Source organism: Eubalaena glacialis, chromosome 14 (genome assembly GCF_028564815.1).
Source record: "Eubalaena glacialis isolate mEubGla1 chromosome 14, mEubGla1.1.hap2.+ XY, whole genome shotgun sequence".
Lineage (NCBI taxonomy): Eukaryota > Metazoa > Chordata > Mammalia > Artiodactyla > Balaenidae > Eubalaena > Eubalaena glacialis.
The window spans coordinates 59,657,331-59,677,196 of record NC_083729.1 but is presented as its reverse complement, the minus strand read 5'-3'; the positions used below and the strand labels follow the sequence as shown (position 1 = coordinate 59,677,196).

The window sequence follows — 19,866 nt, the reverse complement described above, 5'->3', positions numbered from 1 at the left end:
TGAATCCGTGTGTGGAACATCATGTTTGGTATTCTAATTATACATATATTAGATCACTTGATATTACCCCACAAATAATAGGATCTGGTTCATCACCACCCCCATCTTTTCCCTTTCTCTCTTTCAGTTTAAATAATTTCTATTAATGTGTTTTTAAGTTCATTAATCCATTTTCTGCAGAAAAAATTTTCAGTCCACAGTTTTCACTCGGTTTTCTTTTTTTTTTTTCCGGATATCCCATGTTTTCCTCCATTATATTCACCTTTTCCTGTAAATTCTTTATATGTTTATAATAGTTGTTTAAAAAATCCCTGTCTACTAATTCCAGTAATTGAGTCATTTGTGGTTTGCTTCCATTCCTGTGTTTTTTTCTTGATTAGGGATTACATTTTCCTACTTCTTCCCATGTCTCACAATCTTTTAGTTTGTATTTCACACATTGTATATTTTTTAAAAAGCAGTGGAAACTTAGGTATAATATTGATTTGTTTTGTTGACTCATTGCAGAGTGTAAGCCTTTTATCTTTGTAAGCTGGGGTGGGAGGCTGAATATTTAGATTCTCCCTTGAGTTAGGTTGATTTTGGGTTGGAGCACAGCTTTAATTACAGTGTATTCCCTAGAGTGTTATTGGCCGAAGTCCCAGCCTTCTGCCCTGCCCCGCCTTTGTGATCTTTCCTGTATTTGAGGTGGGAGGGAGTTAGGCACAGCTTCAGATAATTTCGCTTGACCTTAGGACTCCAGAATCCAAGTACCACAAGTATCCGTGGGATTAAGTGATTTCTCTCTGCTTTTCAACAAGTCCTCCACTGCTACTTTCTTGGAAAAATGCAGAGGTGTGGGTGAGAGGGTAGAATTATTAGGCTAAGAAATTTCTTTTTTCATTGGGGAATCTTTCAGATAATCCATCCCTCTGGCACACATTGTTGTCTAAGGCTCAGCTGACTTTTCCTCATGCCTGAAAAGTCTCTGTCCATGGCTGGCCTACATTTCCAATTTCTCTAGCCAGATCAGGCATCCACCTCCAAGTATGGAAATTTCTGTAGATCTCTGCTCAGCTCTATAGGGCTTGTTTCTCTCTAATTCAGTTCATCAGTGCTTCCTGTGTGTCTGCTAGCCCCAGAAGAACATATGAATTTTATTTTGTCTGGACTTTTCTGGTTGACCATGGAAATGAAGGTTTTTCATATGCCTCTACATCCTAACTAGAAGCAGACATACTGAAAAGGCTTTTTTCTAAATATTTGTGACTACACATTTGTTTCAAGTCAGGAAGAAAAATACTGGAGATGATTATCAGCATATAAATATACTCTAGTATCTTTCATCTTAACAAAATAAATCTTTTGTGACCCCACATCTCCCTCTAGCTATTGACCAATTCAATGCATTTCTCTTCAAAACACAACTTCTTGAAAGAGTACTCACTTCCTAATTTTTCCTGGTAAAGATTTCAAATGTGAAGTGATATTTGACTATACATCTCTTCATAGCGGATGAGCGAGACTAAGACTTGTTGGAAGCTCTGTGTGCATGGTGGGGTATGCCAGTTGGTGGATGATCAGTTTTTGTCAACAGGATTTTTTCATTGAGGACCCTCAAATATCAATGTATGAGCATTTTTCCCCCTCTGAAATACTTATTTCTACAGAGAATTAGTTTTCAAACTCTTTCCTTTGTGTTAGTGCTGGAATTGACAAGGGGGAGGGTTGGAAGTAGCAACATTTGTTATGCACATCTCCATAATCTCCCATGCCTGGTGTCCATCCAGGAAACCATTCTTGTTTAATGTTGCCAGAGAATATACTTCTCTTTTCTGGTGGAGCTGGAAAAGGGGTAATTTTCAAATTGTAGTGGAGGCGAGTAGTTCTGAAGGTTGAAAAGATCCTTAGATAAACTTTTAAACATAGTCCAGTCTTCACCCTGTAACCCTTCCTTGCCTTCTGCAATATCTGACGGTTCCAGGTTTTGAGCTTTCCAAGATTCTGCAAGGCTACAAGGCTAGTTCTTCTTCAGTATCTCTTCTTCAGGATTACATCTGACTGCTTACATCACTTGCCACTCCCTGTATTCTTTCTGTCCTCATCTATGGTGTTCTTATGGTTAAATATTTCTTAATTTCCTCAAATTTGTGGTTTTGTTTTACCTTCTCCTGATTTTGGGTGCTTTTTGCAAGCAAAAGGGCTAAAAATGTCATTACCCCTCAATTGAAAATTGAAAGCCCTCACTTTTTAACCTATTTTGCAGTGACTTTTGTCTCAACAGTTCTGCTGAAACGGGATTTGTGAAGGTCCCCAATGATCTCCACATTCCCAATCCAATGGTCACTTCTCTGGCTTCCTCTTACTCACCCTCTTACAGCATCAGACACAGTTAACCTCCCTCTCAATTTAAAATGCTTTCTTCTCTTGACTCCCATCACAGCATCCTCTCTCCATCTCCCTCATCAGTTGTTCTTTCTCATATTTCTGTGTAGGCTTTTCCTTCTCTTCTAGAACTCTAAAGATTGGAGTGCCCAAGAACCCAGATCCCCTTATTCTTACACCTACACTGTCTTACAAGGCAATCTCATTCTTCCCATGGCTTCAGTGCCATTCACAAGAGCGTGGGTTTTGGAGGAAGATAGACTTGGGATTGAATCATAGTTCTGCCACTTCCAACACATGTCAACCTTTGATTTCTCAAATGTAAAGTGAAGGTGTGGAACTATAAGATCTACCAGCTTCCTTCCAGCTCAGAGTCCTGCATCTGATTTTATGTGGGGACCAATGGTTGAAACAGAAACAGAACCTGGGAATCTGCTGGGAACTGGAGAAGCTACATTTGGCAGACAGCAGTAGTCCACAATGTGACACAGGGTCAAGTGCAGACCAGTAACCAAAGTTCACGAAGAGGAGCCCATCAAGAAATTTCCAAATTCCCAAGCTGTCCTAAGCTGGCATAAAGGACGGGAACAATGGATTAATCACAGGGCAATGTGATGAATTTGTCCAAACAAACTCCTCTGTACACAACTCTATTTTGGTTGGTTACTCATTTGTGCAGTGGTTTTCACCATGCAGTTTCCTATGGCACCACTTCTTTTGAAACAAATCCCTGTAAGACCTTTCCCATCACTAACACTTTCCCCAAGTTGAGTCATACTTTGCAGGAGATGGGACTGGTGGAAAGAAAGTAGGCTCCATGGTCACGGTTGTGCAAATATATATCTTTATCCCATGAGAACTTTTAGGTCCATGCTCCTCTTAGTTCACTAGGGACTAGGTCTCACCTGGTGCTGGTGGCATCTAAAATGGTCAGGTTGATATACTTGAGCTTAGTACTGCTGACCACAAGGAGTGTTTGGAAGGGCATAGGATAGAGTGGCACTCTACCGATCCTGTGCAACAGAGAATGAGTCCAGGGTCACCTTCTCAGACGGAAGCTGAAGCAGACAGCCCTAGGGTAGATGATAGACAAGAGTCTGCTATTTTGGTCAGGCTGGAGAAGGCTACACTTCTCTCCAAAGATAGGACTTCCTTATCACACTTTGGAGCAATATTGGGCTGGAGGTGGGGGTAGGTAGGAGTATACTAGGTCCACACCAGATAATCCAACCCACAAGTCAAATGTGTGCACATCTATTTGAGAAAAGTTGGGGGATCATACAAGATGTTGGTAGGATTTGGGTAAATGAAAACTCTTATAAATCGCTAATTGGATTGTAAATTGGTGCAGCCCCTTTGGAGAACAATTAAATCATGCCTGGTTAAGTTACATATTCACATACCAAAGACCTAGCAATTCAATCCCTAGTTATATATCGCTATAGAAGAGAAATCTTGCTTCCCACCTGTCTCGGAGACAGGTACGAGAATGTTCATTGCAACTTTGTTTGTAACAGCAAAAAGTTAGAAACTAACTGTCCATTAATAAGAGAATAGATTAGTACATGGTGGTACATTATCACAATAAAATGCAATGCAACAGAAAGTATACATAAGTTACAATGAACCAAGTGTAGCTACATGTATCTACATAGAAAAAGTTTCAAAAACATGATGTTAAGTGTAAAAAGCAAGTTCAAGAAAAATACATGCAATATGATAATTTATTATAAAGTTGAATATGAAACAATATATTATTCATGGGTATGTAAAAATATACAACAGTCATTAAAATGATAAATCCCACATTCAGGACAGTAATACCTCTGGTAAGGAAAGAGAAAGGGAGGGAGGTCAATACCTGTAACATTTTATTTCATAAGCTTGGTGGTGGATAATGAGTGTTTACTATCCTTTTTTGGTATGCTTTTGTTATACTTAGAATATTTAATAATTTAAAAAATTGTTGAGAGTGAGTAGCAAAGGCTGAACTGCAGTCCATGAGGAGCCATTTCGAGCTTATCAAAGGCAGCACTAAATCTAAGGCTCAAGTCCCCACGCTGGAGGCCAAGAGGCTAGGAGGTGATGGACAGGCCTGATGTTGACCAATAGTGGTGTTTTTTTTGGTTAGGCCACAGAAAATTTGTTGGTTGTGGCTATCTAGCTTTGAATATGAGAACTCTACCGTCATTTGACTCCACTATTTCTGAAGTTTGCCTTGCTGGCTTCATCCAGACAAGAATGTTTCTGGACTCTGCTCTGTCAGATTTTATCCTCTATATATGTATGTGCCACATGAAGCGTAGTAGGTGAGGAAGGGAAGTAACATTTCCTGAGTATCTATGCTGTGCTAGGGTTTCTGTTAGGCTCTTTCCACATATTAGTTCATGAAGCTTCTCAACAACACCATATGATGTTTATCATCTTCGTTATACATTTGAAAAAACAGATTCATAGAAGTGAAGAACATGCACATGGTGGTGGAGCCCAGATTAGAACCCAGGCTGGTCCTGGTACAAAGTCTGTGTTGTCTCTACTACATCTGTGGCATCCAAACTTGGTATAGGACAATGTACTGGACACAAAGACACAGAAGATGTGTGTGTGTATATGTATATATATAATTTTTTTTTCCTGGGGCATAAATTGTACTCCAAAATTTGAGAAAGGACTCCACATGATTTTCATATAAAATCAAGCGTTGGTGTATTATAGAATAGAATACAAATGCACATGCATTTTTTTTATTACTCAGTAATTTTTTTAAAAAGATTTTTATTGGAGTATAATTGCTTTACAGTGTTAGTTTCTACTGTACAGCAAAGTGAATCAGCTATACGTATACATATATCCCCTCTTTTTTGGATTTCCTTCCCATTTAGGTCACTACAGAGCATTGAGTAGAGTTCCCTGTGCTATACAGTAGGTTCTCATTAGTTATCTATTTTATACATAGTATCAATAGTGTATATATGTCAATCCCAATCTCCCAATTCATCCGACCCCCCTTTTTCCCCCTTGGTATCCTTACCTTTGTTCTCTACGTCTGTGTCTCTATTTCTGCTTTGTAAATAAGATCGTCATTTTTAAGATGAAAGGATGTTGAAGAAATTTCTTGCTTTTGATGAGCCACTTCAAACTCTACCCTAGGACCCCAGGGCTATGCCCCAGGGTACTTTCTTCTACTAACAGGGGTCCTCCAGAGGGAGAGTGTGAGAAACACTGGACCACTCTACTCTCACACATCTCAGTCTGTTCCCAGACCCGCTGAATTGCTGCAAGGTGGGTTCTTTTTACCATCATTGAAATGCAGTATGAGAAGCCCTTAGACAAACTTCCTCTAGAGACATTGCCTGTGTGCTCCTGTCTGGAGGAAGTCTTGCTAGAACCATTAGGCAAAGGAAACAATAACTTTTTACCTGACTTCATGCTACAGCAGTGTTTTCTACCCATGCTCCTCTATACAGGGATAGACTGGCCAACGGTTAAAAACTTCAGAGAAGGGTGTGAGGCACGGAGAGCTGGGGACTCACTCTTTGAATTATTCTTGGCTATGCTGCGATGATTTGAGTGGGGTGTGTCCAGGAGGAGTGAGGGTGATTCCTCAGCTCTTTGTTAAGACCCTAACAACCACAAGTGTAACAACACCATTTACTATGTGCCTGGCATTGCTAATCCTTCCAACAGTTCTACGAGGTAGGGCTGATCATTATTATTTATTTTACAGATGAAGAAACAGAGACACAGAGAGGTAAGGACCTTTCCCATGGACTCAGACCCCATGATATTCTCTCTCCATCAACAGGACAAGAGAATAAATAAATGCTCCCCTCCGTTTCTCCTAATTTTGCCATCAAATCTTCTTGTACCTGAATGAATAGTACTTTAAAATGGAATGAATCCAGAGGCTTTCAAGCACAAAGTATCTGAAGACTCTTTTTCTCTCTTGTTATTTTTAAATTTAGAAAAAGCTTTTAGAACTATGTCTCTTGGTAATGACAGCCTGTATTCATTCTTCTCCAGGAATCAAGTGATGTGTTCAAAATATGTCATTTTCCCCTGTGATACTGATGGCAAAACCACACTCTTCAAACAAAACCAAAGGCTGACTGAGAGGGATAGAGAAGTGCGGTCTCTTGGTTTCCACTCAGCAGTTTGAGCCAAGCATTCCTGGCTTTTACTTCAACTCCTTAAAACCAGTAAGCAAGATGCTTAACCTCTTAACCCCATCTGCAAAATACTGATCCTACCTCTGTACCTTTTTGCGAGGAGTATTTCCAAGCTGACGTCATTAAAAGGCCACAAAGATAAAATGTGCAGAGGGCACATGCTTTCAGGGAATTGCTTTCTGGAAGAAGTTAGAGGGTTTGGGGTGGTGAGTTGTGTATGCTTAGGTTTGTTTTTAATTTAAAAGTGTATATAGTAGTAAAATTGTGGGAAACCCTATAGCACAGTGATTAGGAGTGTGGACATTGGGGCCATGGTTCCCAGGCTCAAATCCATGTTCCTTCACTTTTATGGCAAGGAGGCTTTGAGCCTTCTCTGACTCAGTATCCCCATCTACATAAAACATAATAAATAATATAATTCCCATAACAACCTTACAAGGTAGGTATTATCATTTTCTCTTCTTATAGTTGAAAAAAGTACTCTAGGTTATTGGTACATAATAAACCATTAACAAAAGAGTATACATTATATATATATATATATATATATATATATATATATATATATATATATATATATATATACACACAAATGCGTATGTATTTATGCATTTGCACATATATATAGTGGTTGCTACCATTTAATTATTCCACAGGTAAGAAACAAAAGACAGCAGCATGAATACAAATACAGTGAATTGGGTAAGCTATGTAATGTAGTAGAAAAAAAATCACTGGATTTAAAAATTTTAATTTTGTGAGTTAAAAAAAATTCTACTGTCATTGACTACTTATATGAATTTAAGCAAATAATTCAATCTCTCTGAGAATGATTTTCTTAGCAGTGAAGTGAGGCCAGTGGGTTGGATAAGACATATTAATTCTTTGACCCATAGTTGTTTTGTTATTCTTTGTTTTTTTCATCTTGCAAAGTTTAGAAGAAAGGTGAAACTTCCAGTTAAAAGTAGTGATCTGGGTCTACACTTTGTAACCTCCCCTTTTCTTTCAAAAATTCTGTAGAAACAGCTAAACAAGTATGACAGGGGCAAATGTTTTTCATTGCCAGAAAATTGGTAAGGGTGCCATACATATGCCAGACACTTGGAAGAATTCCTGCAAGATGTAGAGCTGCTGAGATCAGGATGAGGGAAGGACCTACCAGCCTGGAATTCTGTGACCTGAGGAGAAAAGCCTGTGGGTGGTGGTAGGATAGGTTCTTAACACAGTGATCTAACATCTACAACTCACCGTTTTCCTTTGGCATAAGCTTCCTCCTTACCTTGGATACACTACTAGGTCTCTACCTTTTTCAAGAAAAAATTACACTACATATAAATTTTCCCATCTTCTTTTCCTGTGATCTTCACATTTTCAACAAAAATTTACATGATCTCTGACAGAACTCATCCCAAATTCCAGTCCTGAAAAACCTAGTTGTTCCTCTTTTGAGTCACTCTATTAAGGAAAATTCTCATAAGATGGAAAGAAAGGACCAATTTAAGAAAGTTGAGAAAATTTCCCCTTTGAAGCAAACTCGTATAAGAAACAAGAGAACACATAAAACAATTCTAATTCATATTCATGATAAAGATATATCATCTCTAACACAATAACAGGGTGTGCCTCCCACAAACACAAGGAAAAATTCAGGATCAGAAAAATATCCATTGGGTTGAAAGATATTATTTATCAGTTAAAAAATGCAATGGCACTAAAAACTATAAAACATTGATGAAAGAAATTAATGAAAGCATAAATAAATGGAAAGACAGCCTATGTTCATGGATCAGAAGACTTAATATTGTTAAGATGACAGTACTTCCCAAAATGATCTACAGATTCAATGCAATCTCTGTCAAAATTCCAATGACAGAAACAGAAAAACTTATTCTAAAATTCATATGGAATCTCAAGGGAATCTAAATAGCCAAAACAATCTTCAAAAAGAACAAAAGTTGGGAGATTCACACTTTCTGATTTCAAAACTTGCTACAAAGCCACAGTAATCAAAACAGTAAGGTAGTAGCATAAGGACGGATGTATAGACCAAAGGAATAGAATAGAGGGCCCAGAAATAAAACTTTGCCTATATGGTCAAGTGATTTTCAACAAGGGTGCCAACCATTTAATGGGGACAAAAACAGTGTTTTCAACAAATGGTGTTGGGAAAATTGGATATCCATTTTCAATATAATGAAATTAGACCCTTATTTCAAACCATAAACAAAAATTAATTCAAGATGGATCAAGGACCTAAATGTAAGAGCTAAAACTATAAAACTCTTAGAAAAAACAAAGGGGGAAAGTTTTATGACATTGGATTTGGCAATGATTTCTTGAAATATAAAGCCAAAAGTGCAAGGCAACAGAAGAAAAAAAATAGATAAATTGGATTCATCAAAATTAAACAATTTTGTGCATTAAAAGACACTATCAACAGAGTGAAAAGGTAACCCACAGAATGGGAGAAAATATTTGTAAATCATATATTTAATAAGGGATTAATATCCAGAATATGTAAAGAACTCTTAGAACTTAATAACAATGAAAAAAACCCAACTAAAAAATGGACAAAGGTCTTGGATAGACATTTCTCCAAAGAAGATATACAAATGTGCCAAAAAGCACATGAAAAGATGCTCAACATCACTAATCATTAGGGAAATACAAATTAAAACTACAGTGAGATACTATATCATACCCATTGGGATGGCTGTTATAAAGGAAAAAAAAAAACCCAACAGATTAAATGGATTAAAAACTTGAATGTAAGACCTGAAACCATAAAACTCCTAGAAGAAAACACAGGCAGTATGCTCTTTGCCATTGGTCTTAGCAATATCTTTCTGAGCATGTATCTGCAGGCAAAGGAAACAAAAACAAAAATCAACAAATGGGATGACATCAAACTAAAAAGCTTCATATCTGATAAGGGGTTATTATCCAAAATATATAAAGAACTCATACAACTCAACAACAAAAAAAACAAACAACCCAATTTCAAAATGGGCAGAGGACATGAATAGACATTTTTCCAAAGAAGACATACAGATAGCTAACAGGCACATAAAGAGATGTTCAACATCACTAATTATCAGGGAACTGCAAATGAAAACCATAATGAAATATTACCTCATGCCTGTTTGAATGGCTATTATCAAAAAGGCGAGAGATAAAAAGTGTTGGAAAGGAGGCAGAGAAAAGGGAACCCTCATACACTGTTGATGGGAATGTAAATTGGTGCAGCCACTAATGGAAAACAGTCTGAAGTTTCCTCAAAAAATTAAGAATAGAACTAACACATGATCCAGCTATTCGACTTCTGGGTATTTATCTGAAGAATATGAAAACACTAATTAGAAAAGACATATGCACCTCCATATTCATCATAGCATTATTTATAATAGCCAATAAATGGAAACAACCTAAGTGCCTGTCAATGGGTGAATGGACACACACACACAATGGAATACTACTCAGCCATAAACAGATGAAATCCTGCCATTTGTAACAACATGGATGGACCTTGAGGGTATTACGTTAAGTGACATAAGTCAGATGGGGAAAGACAAATACTGCATGATTTCACTCATATGTGGAATCCGAAAGCCAAACAGAAAACCAAAATAAGTGAATACACCAAACCAAACAAAAACAAACACGTAGATACAGAGAACAGAGTAGTTATCAGAGGGGAAGGTGTTGGGGGGCAGTGTGAAATGGGTAGAGGGTCAACTATGGTGATAAATAGAAACTAAGTTTTTAGTGGTGAGCATGCTGTAGTGTACACAGAAGTAGAAATATATGTTGTACACATGAAACTTATATAATGTTATAAACCAATGTTACCTCAATTTAAAAAAAAACAGAAAATCGTAAGTATCAATAAGGATGTGGAGAAATTGGAATCCCTATGCATTGTTGGTAGGACTGTAAAATGGTGCAGCCACTGTGGAAAACTGTATGATGGTTCCTCAAAAAATTAAACACAGAAATACTATATAATCCATCAGTTCCACTTCTAGTGTATGCCCCAAAGAATTGAAACCAGGGACTTGAACAGATATTTGCATACTAATGTTCATAGCAGCATTATTCACAACAGCCAAAAGATGGAAACAACTCAACCATACATTGACAGATAAATGGATAAGCAAAATGCGGTATATACATACAATGGAATATTATTCTGGCCTTAAAAATGAATGAAATTCTGATACATGCTACAACATGGATGGACCTTGAAGACATGTTAAGTGAAATAAGCCAGACAAAAGGACAAAAGTTATATGATTCCACTTATATGAAGTACCTAGAACAGGCAAAATGATAGAGATAGATGGTAGAATAGAGGTTGCCCGGGACAGGGGAGAGTTTCAGTTTGGGATGATGGAAATGTCCTGGAGATGGATAGTGGTGATGGTTGCACAACTTACTGCCACCACATTGTATGCTTAAAAATGGTTAAAGTGTTAAGCTTTATGGTATGTATATTTTACCACAATTAAAAAAAAAATGCAATGGAGACAGTGAACAGTAAGGTGAATGCTGCAAAGACAAAAACAAAACAACTTAAATTGGTGAATGACTGAACCAGAATGAAACATTCTCCAAGAACTCAAAGAAAAATGGTAGACATTAAAAAATTGTACTTATAATAGAGTATAAAAGAGATTTTGGGTAGATTCAAGAACCCAATGAACAGACAGAAGAAAAGTAATAATAAAAGAAATAATAGGAAAAAAAATCCTAAGCTGAAGAAGTTTATTAACTTGTCAGATGGAATGGCTCAAGTCCTATACAAAGTATTATACAAAATTAATGGATGGCCTTGCACCAAAATATACTCTCTTGACTTTTTTTTTAAATTCCAAAGACAAAGAAAAAATTTTTTTACAAGCATTCAAGAGGGGAAAACAAAGGAGAAATGTACTAAATTGGAATCTCTCCTTTTTCTATATGCGATATAGAACAGAATACATGCAAGTTGACATTGTATCACTGTCTCTAGTAAATTTAGGGGAAAAGATAGTCAGGATATAAGAAGTTTATAATTAAAGTTCAATTAAAATATTTACCTGAAGGTGAATAACAACAATTCTCAAATAAGTTGGGACTTAGAAAGCTTAATATTCACATACCCCTCAGAAAAATTTTACCTGAAAAAAGACTCAGCTAACTGAGAAATTTAAAAAATAAATTAAAAAAAAACTTCAAATACTGGAAAGGAAATATGTATACGTGTGTGTATGTGTATACACTTATGAAACATAATGCAAATATTTCTTAATAAATTGAGCAAGGAGAAAAATAAATATTATTTAATTCTTGCCATTATAAAGACAAGCATCCATTGGGAACTGTTACTAGAATAAGAATTAAATTATACTCTTTCAAATTATACTTTTCAAATCAATGGTGGAATATTAAAATATCAAGCAAGGGTAAAAGCTAAATGGGTGGGCAAAGATATAGTAAGAAAATACAAAAAAATTTTAAGTTTATAATATTTTTGGACAAAGGACTTAAAAAGCATTAAAGATGATAAAGTTTACTTTACATTGATTAGAAATATATTCCATAATAAAAACACATGTGAGCTAAATAATACAGTATAAATGATAAGGCAATTTATTGAAAATTCAAACAGTCGTGGTGGAAAGTTTGAAAATATCTCTCTGTCTTCACAGATCAAGTAAACAAAAATATAAAATATAAAATATTTAATAAATTTAATCAATATATTCTTATATAAAACTTTTTATTCATCAATGTATACATATTTTCTAACATCCATGAATGATAAGTAAAATTTATTCCTATATTAGGCCACCAACAAAAATTAATAAATTTAAAAAGTAGAAATTATATAAACCATATTTTCTGAAAAAATGCAATGACTCTAGACATTGAGAAAAATATAAAAAAACAAAAATCATGTGGAAATTGTGAAATATTTTATAAATAATTTAATATCAAATCTAAAATTATACATGTAAACTATTTAGAAATTAACAATAATGAGAACAGTACATGTTGGAGCATATGAGATTCAATAAGGATGAAATTTAGAGTATAATTTATATTCATAATAGCTTCTTTATTAAACGAGAAATAATAAAATATAATGAATTTCAATTCATAAAAAGAGATGAAATAAAAGATAAGCCAAAGGAAGGAATTAATAATAGTAAAAGAATAAAGTAATATATCATAAAACAAAACAATTATATGAAAGAAAACTGATGAATAAATCTAAGAGAGAACCCATTGAGTAATTTGAATGGGGCAATAAGAGACAAAAATACTTTACATGAATGTTGGAAAAGGGATATAACCACAGACACAGAAGAGATTTTGTAAATTAAAAAGGTATGTTATAAAATTAAAATATCAACACACTGGTAATTTCTACCACTTCTCAAGGTAGAAAATACAATTATAACAATAGTCATACAAGATTTTGAGATAATTGTCAAATAACTTCTTTAATAATGGTTTAGGCTTAGTTGGCTTTCCTCTGATATGTATTAAACCTTGAACAAACTTACACTTTCTGTATTACTTTAGATATTCCATAGCACATGAAAAGATTGCCAATTCATTTTTCTAAATTTGTGCAATCCTTATTGCAAGCCTGACAAAGATAGTATAAAATGAAACTCTTGAATATTCTTAATATTAAATATTAATAAGTGATATATTTAGGTTTATATTAAATCAAATCCAGAAATATAATAAAAGAGCAAACCATGGTGAATAAAATTTATTTCAGGAATTTAAGGTTAGTTTCACATCAGGAAATTTTTTGATTTGAAATTTTCACATAGACAGGGCAAAGGAAATAAAAGAAAGATATAATTATCTTTTTATGACAAAAGGGCATTTAATGAAACTAACATTTCAGATAAAAATGTTTTAATAAACTTGCAGTTGAAGAATCATTCCTTAATATAGTAGATAAAAAACTCTATGAAGTCAATATCCAATAAAGTACATAACTGTGAAACACAAGTCCATTAAAGTTTGAAAATTTTAGCCAATGTAATAAGATACCCAAGAAGACACACCATATACAAAAATAAACTCAAAATGGTTTAAAGACCTAATTAACATAACACCATTGAACTCCTAGAAGAGAACATAGGCAAAACATTCTCAGACATAAATCGTACCAATGTTTTCTATGATCAGTCTCCCAAGGTAGATTAAATAAAACCAAAAATAAACAAATGGGACCTAATCAAACTTAAAAGCTTTTGCACACCGAAGGAAACCATCAACAAACTGAAAAGAAAACCTAAGGAATGGAAGAAAATATTTGCAAATGATGCTACTGACAAGGGGTTAATATGCAAAATATACCAACAGCTCATACAACTCAATATCAAAAAAACAAGCAACCCAAGATACCTGAGAAGGTATAAAAGATATAAATATTAGAAAAGAGGACAGAAGTTATCATTAATTATAAATAATATAACCATCTTACTAGAAAACCACTCCAAAATTAACTAGAAAAATATTAACATTAATATAATGTTTCATTAAAATGATGGGATAAGAAATAAATCTACAAAGCAATAATTTCCTCCAAGCCAGTATGTCTTAACTGTTCGGGGGGCATAGGTCTGTTCTGTTGCAAATTACAATCTCCCTGGTTTGCAAATTTTTAAAAATAATTTTATGGAGTTCAATAAAAGCCCATGGATCCCAAATTATAGGTTAATTGCTTTATAGTGAACAATAGTTTAGAAAATACAACAGAAAAAAAATTCATTCACAATGGAAGCACAACTTTAAAATGTCTAGGAATAAACTTAGTGTTTATTATAACTGTATGAGGCTGAGCTGAAGAAAATATCAAAACCTCATTGGGGGATGTAAAAGGGAAGTGATATATCCTTAAATAAGAGAATCAATATAGTAACAATGTAATGCCATTTTGCTAAGGTTATTCTGTACTTTTCGTACAATTCAAGTGAAAACCCCAGGAATATTTTGGAACATTGAAAAAATTATTTTAAATGCATGTGGTAGGGAAAAAGACCCACTAAAGACCAGGAGATTTTCACACAGGATTAGAAGTGAGGAAGGACTTGTCTTCCAGATGTTAAAACTGATTAAAATAATGTGGTAGTAGCATAAGAACAGACAGAAATGCAGTGCATCAGAATAGAAAACCCAGCAATGGACACAAGTCTATGAAAAAGTTTAACTTTTCAAATTGGTAGTAAAGGATTATCCAGTAAATGGTGTTGGAAAAACTGCCTAAACACTTGGAGAAAAAAGATGGATCTTGGCTTCATACCATAATCATACTTACATCGGATTAATTCTAGAAGTAATAAACTAAATGTAAGAAAAAAATTATAAAAAATACTGTAAGTAAAGGTAGTCATAAAAAGGACAATAGCAGCCCAATCACAATTATGAATACTGATGTTAAATTTCTGAATAAAATACAGAAAACCGAATTCAGTTCTATATCAAAATAATAATATATCACAACCAAGTGTAACCAGATATGCATATGGCCCAATATTAAAATATCTTTTGTAATGCATTTCTCTGTATTAGTAGGTCAAAGGAAAAATATGACTTCAATAGATACCAGAAATGCATTTGATTAAACTGAATATCTATTCCTGTTTTCTTTTAAAGGAAGAGTTGGACTTCCTTGACATGATCTCATTTCCAAATGATGAAACATTTGAAGTATTTCGATTAAGATCAGGAAAAAGACTATCCAAGGAGTTTTTAGGGAATCATGTGCAGTAGTTAACACTAAAATAATTTATTCTATTAGTACTTAAATTAACATTAATCCTTTATTATGCTAATGAGGAAACCTAAAAAACTTGTTACAATTTGTCAATCGTTTTGCAAATTGATGAAGCTAAGAAATCTTGAAAGAGCAACATGATATGATGCAAAGCCCATGAGTTGGACTGAATCCAGAATCCAGAATCAGAATACCAGTTCTGCCATTTTTATTCTTTGATCGTAGCAAGTTATCTAAGCTCTCTGAATCTCAGTGTCCTTATCTGTAGAACTGAAGTAATAGCAGGCTTGCTATAGGCTATCTCTTCTGTGGATTATAATAAAAAGTCTGGACAAAATGAAAAAAGCAAACACAATAAAACTCTGAAAAGCAAAAACGCAGGTGGATTGGAGAGTTAAAACCTGGAGAAATAACCCATACAAGGATGAATTCCAAATTTTTTTTCTTCATTTCCCTCGCGGCTTTAATCTGAGGGTGGGCCTCAGTCACATGGCAGTAGCCTGGGATATCACCTAAAAGCTAAGAAAGCCACCATATTTCTGGCCCTTGGGAAAAGCGGCCCCTGTGGTTCAAAGAATGTGGAGGAAATCACATTTCTATTTCTCTCTTGTGACTCCTGGCTTTGCCCCAGGGGTGGCCTCAGTTCAGGACTGCACACAGCAATGTGGTGACCAAGACTCCAAGAGAAACCCCATTTTTCTTGCTAGAAGACTTGGAGGGCAGGGGCCTCATTGAGAAAACCAGTGTGTGGGGAATCCTGGAGAGGAGAGAGCTGGTGAAGGGGATCCCTCTACTTCTGTGTATGAAGCTGTATAACTCCCAGGCTCATCTCTGAACTGCATACGTGCAGGAGACACCCAAAGCAGCTTAGCAAAGACTTTGAAAACTGAACCAAAATCAAAACCACAGAAGACAAGATAGAACCTGTGATCTGAACCTAGTCAGGTTGATTGCCTACTAAAGCAAACAAACAAACAAATCAATATTCTCTATAGGATTTGAATACGACTCAGAGTCTCAACAACATGATATTAAAAACTTTTAGAATATAATCTAAAATTGCTTGACATACAAATCACCTAGAAAATGTGAACCATTCTCAGGAGAGCAGACAATTAAGATGCCAATCCTGAGCTATTGGAATTATCAGTTATAATAACTGAAGTTATTATATAATAGGAGTTATAATAACTATAATCCATGAGGTAAAGGTAACACACTTGAATTAAATGGAAAGATAGAAGTTCTCAGCAGAGAAATAAAAATTTTAAAAAGAACCAAGTAGATATTTTAGGACTGAAAAACACAATATCTGTAATAAGAAATTCAGTAGATGAGCTAAACAGCAGAATGGAGATGACAGAGGAAAAGAGTCAGTTAACATGAAGACAGAACAATAGAAACGATCTGGTATAAAGAACAGAAAGAAAATTGCAAAAAAAAAATTGAACAGAACTACAGGGGCATGTGGAATAACATCAAAAGGTCTAACATGTGTGTCACTGGGGTCTCAGAAGGAGAGGGGAAAATGATCAGGGCAGAAAAAACTATTTGAAAAGTAACGGCCACAGATCCACACAATTTGGTGAAAGACATAAATTTCTAGATTCAAGAAGCTGAGGAAAGCCAAAAGAGGATAAACTCAAAAAACAAACAGAAAAACAAAAAAACAAAAGTGTGCCAGACACATCATAATCAAACTGCTGAGAACTAAAGATAGAGAAAAAAATCTTGACAGCAGTTAGTGAAAAATGACACTTTACATATGAAACAATAAATCAAATGACCACAAAGACCACATTAGAAATTGAAGTAATAATGGTTATATGGGAATAAATAAATGCTATGTAAAGTGCTTAGCAGATAAAAGACACAAATGGCAGAGGTATCATTAGTCTAATTGTAATTCCTCTACTACATCTCAACACAACATAATTATTTTCCATTCTGTTTCTTCAACCTTCCCATGGTTTCCCCTGTGTGGATCTGATCCAGAGAACTGAATGCAAATGTACTTTTGATATACCCCAAATCTTTTGCTCTTGTTGAAATGAGAGTCTCTGCTAATTCATGTCTTGTTTTTGAACAAGATTTTAAAAATTCTGTAAGCGTCCTCAGTTACTACATAGGTAAAATAATGCATCTTTTACTGTCTTATAGGGATATTAGGAAGATCAAATGAGACATAGAAAAAAATATAAAAATTCCTGTGACCAACCAAACCACTGGAAGTCATATATTTCAGAAACAGTAGCAGGTTGGAACTTCTGAAAGTCTAATTCTTTACACCAATCTCATGAGAAACTATTTTAGAGAGAGCTGGCTTGCCTGCGTCTTTCCATAGGCTGACAAGGTTGGGGATGGGTCAGTGAACCATGGTCATGCTTTGTCAGCTGACCCACAGATTAGGCCAAGCAGTCACCAAATGAAACTCATTCAGCCTTATACACACACACACACACACACACACACACACACACACACACATATATATATATATACACACATTCTTTTCCATTATGGTTTATCACAGGATATTGAACATAGTTCCCTGTGCTCTACAGTAGGACCTTGTTGTTTATCCATTCTATATATCATAGTTTGCCTCTGCTAATCCCAAACCACTCAGCCTTTAGCAAGGTATTTCTGGCTGTTGTTTGATGCATATTCATCCCTTAATTATTAAATGATGCTTCCAGCAAAGTAGAGATTCCAATCCCAGTCTTCTCCTTGGCACGGGATACTAGGAGTAGTGAAGTTAAGGTACAAAAAACTAGATTCAAAGTAGGATTCAGATGACTAATTTGAACTAGCATAACCAAAATGGGTCTGAAAAACTCGATGTTCTACTAGTGTTTATAAATCTGTGACTTCCCTCCACCTCTCCAACTTCCCAGAGGCTGCAAGCAGTAGCACACAAAATATCCACAGGGGATGTGTGAACTCGGTCTCTTGCCAAACTCTTAGGCACAGAGCGAGTGGAATCAGCATGAAGCAGCACTAGGCAGCCTTGGGTTGTAGGAGGATGTGAAGAATGGGTGAGAGAGGAGTTTTCTCCGAAGAAAAGACATCTCTGCAAATTATGACTGAGGTATTATCATATATAAAGACTGAGAGAGATTAGGAGTCTTGCATGTAGTCCATAGGCTAGAGACATTGTCTCAGAGCTTCTTAAAATCCTTGACCTTATAGGAGAGGGGTGAGGACATTGTTAACTGCTCGGAGAGAAAGGATGGAAAGGATGATTCAATATATTAAAAATAGTCAGACTTCCTCTGTCTGGCTCTCAAAGAGAACCATGGTAGAAGGACGTTGAGACTCGATCAAGAGTGAAAAGATTTAGATATAGCTGTCGTTATTGCCTGTTTCATAGAGATCCTTATGAGGATAATTATGAGAAAATTACGACAATAAATATTACAGAAATTATGACACACAGTCGGATGGGCCATAAAACTTATTCTTGTACAAATGTTTCTTGCTCGTAATTTTAGGATTATTATGAAGCAGCTTGAAAAAGATTGTGCACCAATATTTTGATAACCTGTATTATAAGTTCCGTGATGTCTTTTTTCTTGCATCTCTTTTCTACCTTAATACAGGTAACTTATAAGGAATCTATGTAGCTTGCATTTGAATGACTTGAATATACTTTAGTTCCACTTTGATTTGACACAAAAAAGCGCTAATAGGTCTCAGGTATTGCCTGTTTTATGAGCCTGAAGTCCACTGTAAGAAGAAACCCAATATCAAGAATTTGAAACAAATTAACTTGTGTGGAAGGAATGCAAAGAAAACGTTGGGTGTCTTGGCCAGAGCATTGTTAGAACAGCGTGTTGAATTGTAAAAATAATTTTTGATGTTCTGTTTCAATTTTCAGTAGCAAATAAATGTGTGTATAGAGGATCTTAAAAAAAATCCTTGGCCAATACTGAAGGGAAGTCACACAGGCTTCTTGGGCTTCATGAGTCTCTGTTTAACAGCAGGTGGAGTGGAAAGAATGTGCAGCCTGCATCTCCAGTGGATTCTGCTTGGTATCCTTAGCAACATGACAAGGTCTCAGTTTCTCCTTCTGTTAATAAGGAATAAGAAACCCTTGTTTTTAAAATGGGGTTTCAGTGCATCTCAAATGGCATGCGTGCATATAATAGATACTGCTGTAGGAGTAACAGGATTTGAAAACTTCCATACGGTTCAGAGTGCTCTTTTTGTTAGAGGTGGGGAACAAAGACATGGAGAAGAATGGGGGCTAGCTCAGATGTGCCGTGTGAGTGCCAGTTCCAGAAAACCTTCCTCCATCCTGTTAGACCTATTCTCATTTCTAGAAGAATCGCACAGAATAAAGTCTTCCTGCCCTCCCTGTACTTGCCATTCTTCCCTTCTTTTCCCCAACATGTCCACATAAGTTGGCCAATAGTCCCACATTGTGCCCCGCCCTGGGGCCTCTCTCATGTGGACCATACCACTTTTTAAAAAGTGGACAAAGCATCATTAACTCAGGAAAAGTGTCATCTCCAATATACCATCCTAGCTGGGAATAAATGACGT

At 35.5% G+C, this 19,866-nt stretch overlaps 1 protein-coding gene across 1 annotated transcript in view; it reads right to left on the bottom strand.

Annotated features, from left to right (window-relative positions):
* Nucleotides 1–19,866, bottom strand: part of ANTXR1 (ANTXR cell adhesion molecule 1) — a 241,491-nt gene that overhangs the window by 191,440 nt on the left and 30,185 nt on the right. The gene's annotated exons all lie outside the window — the stretch shown is intronic.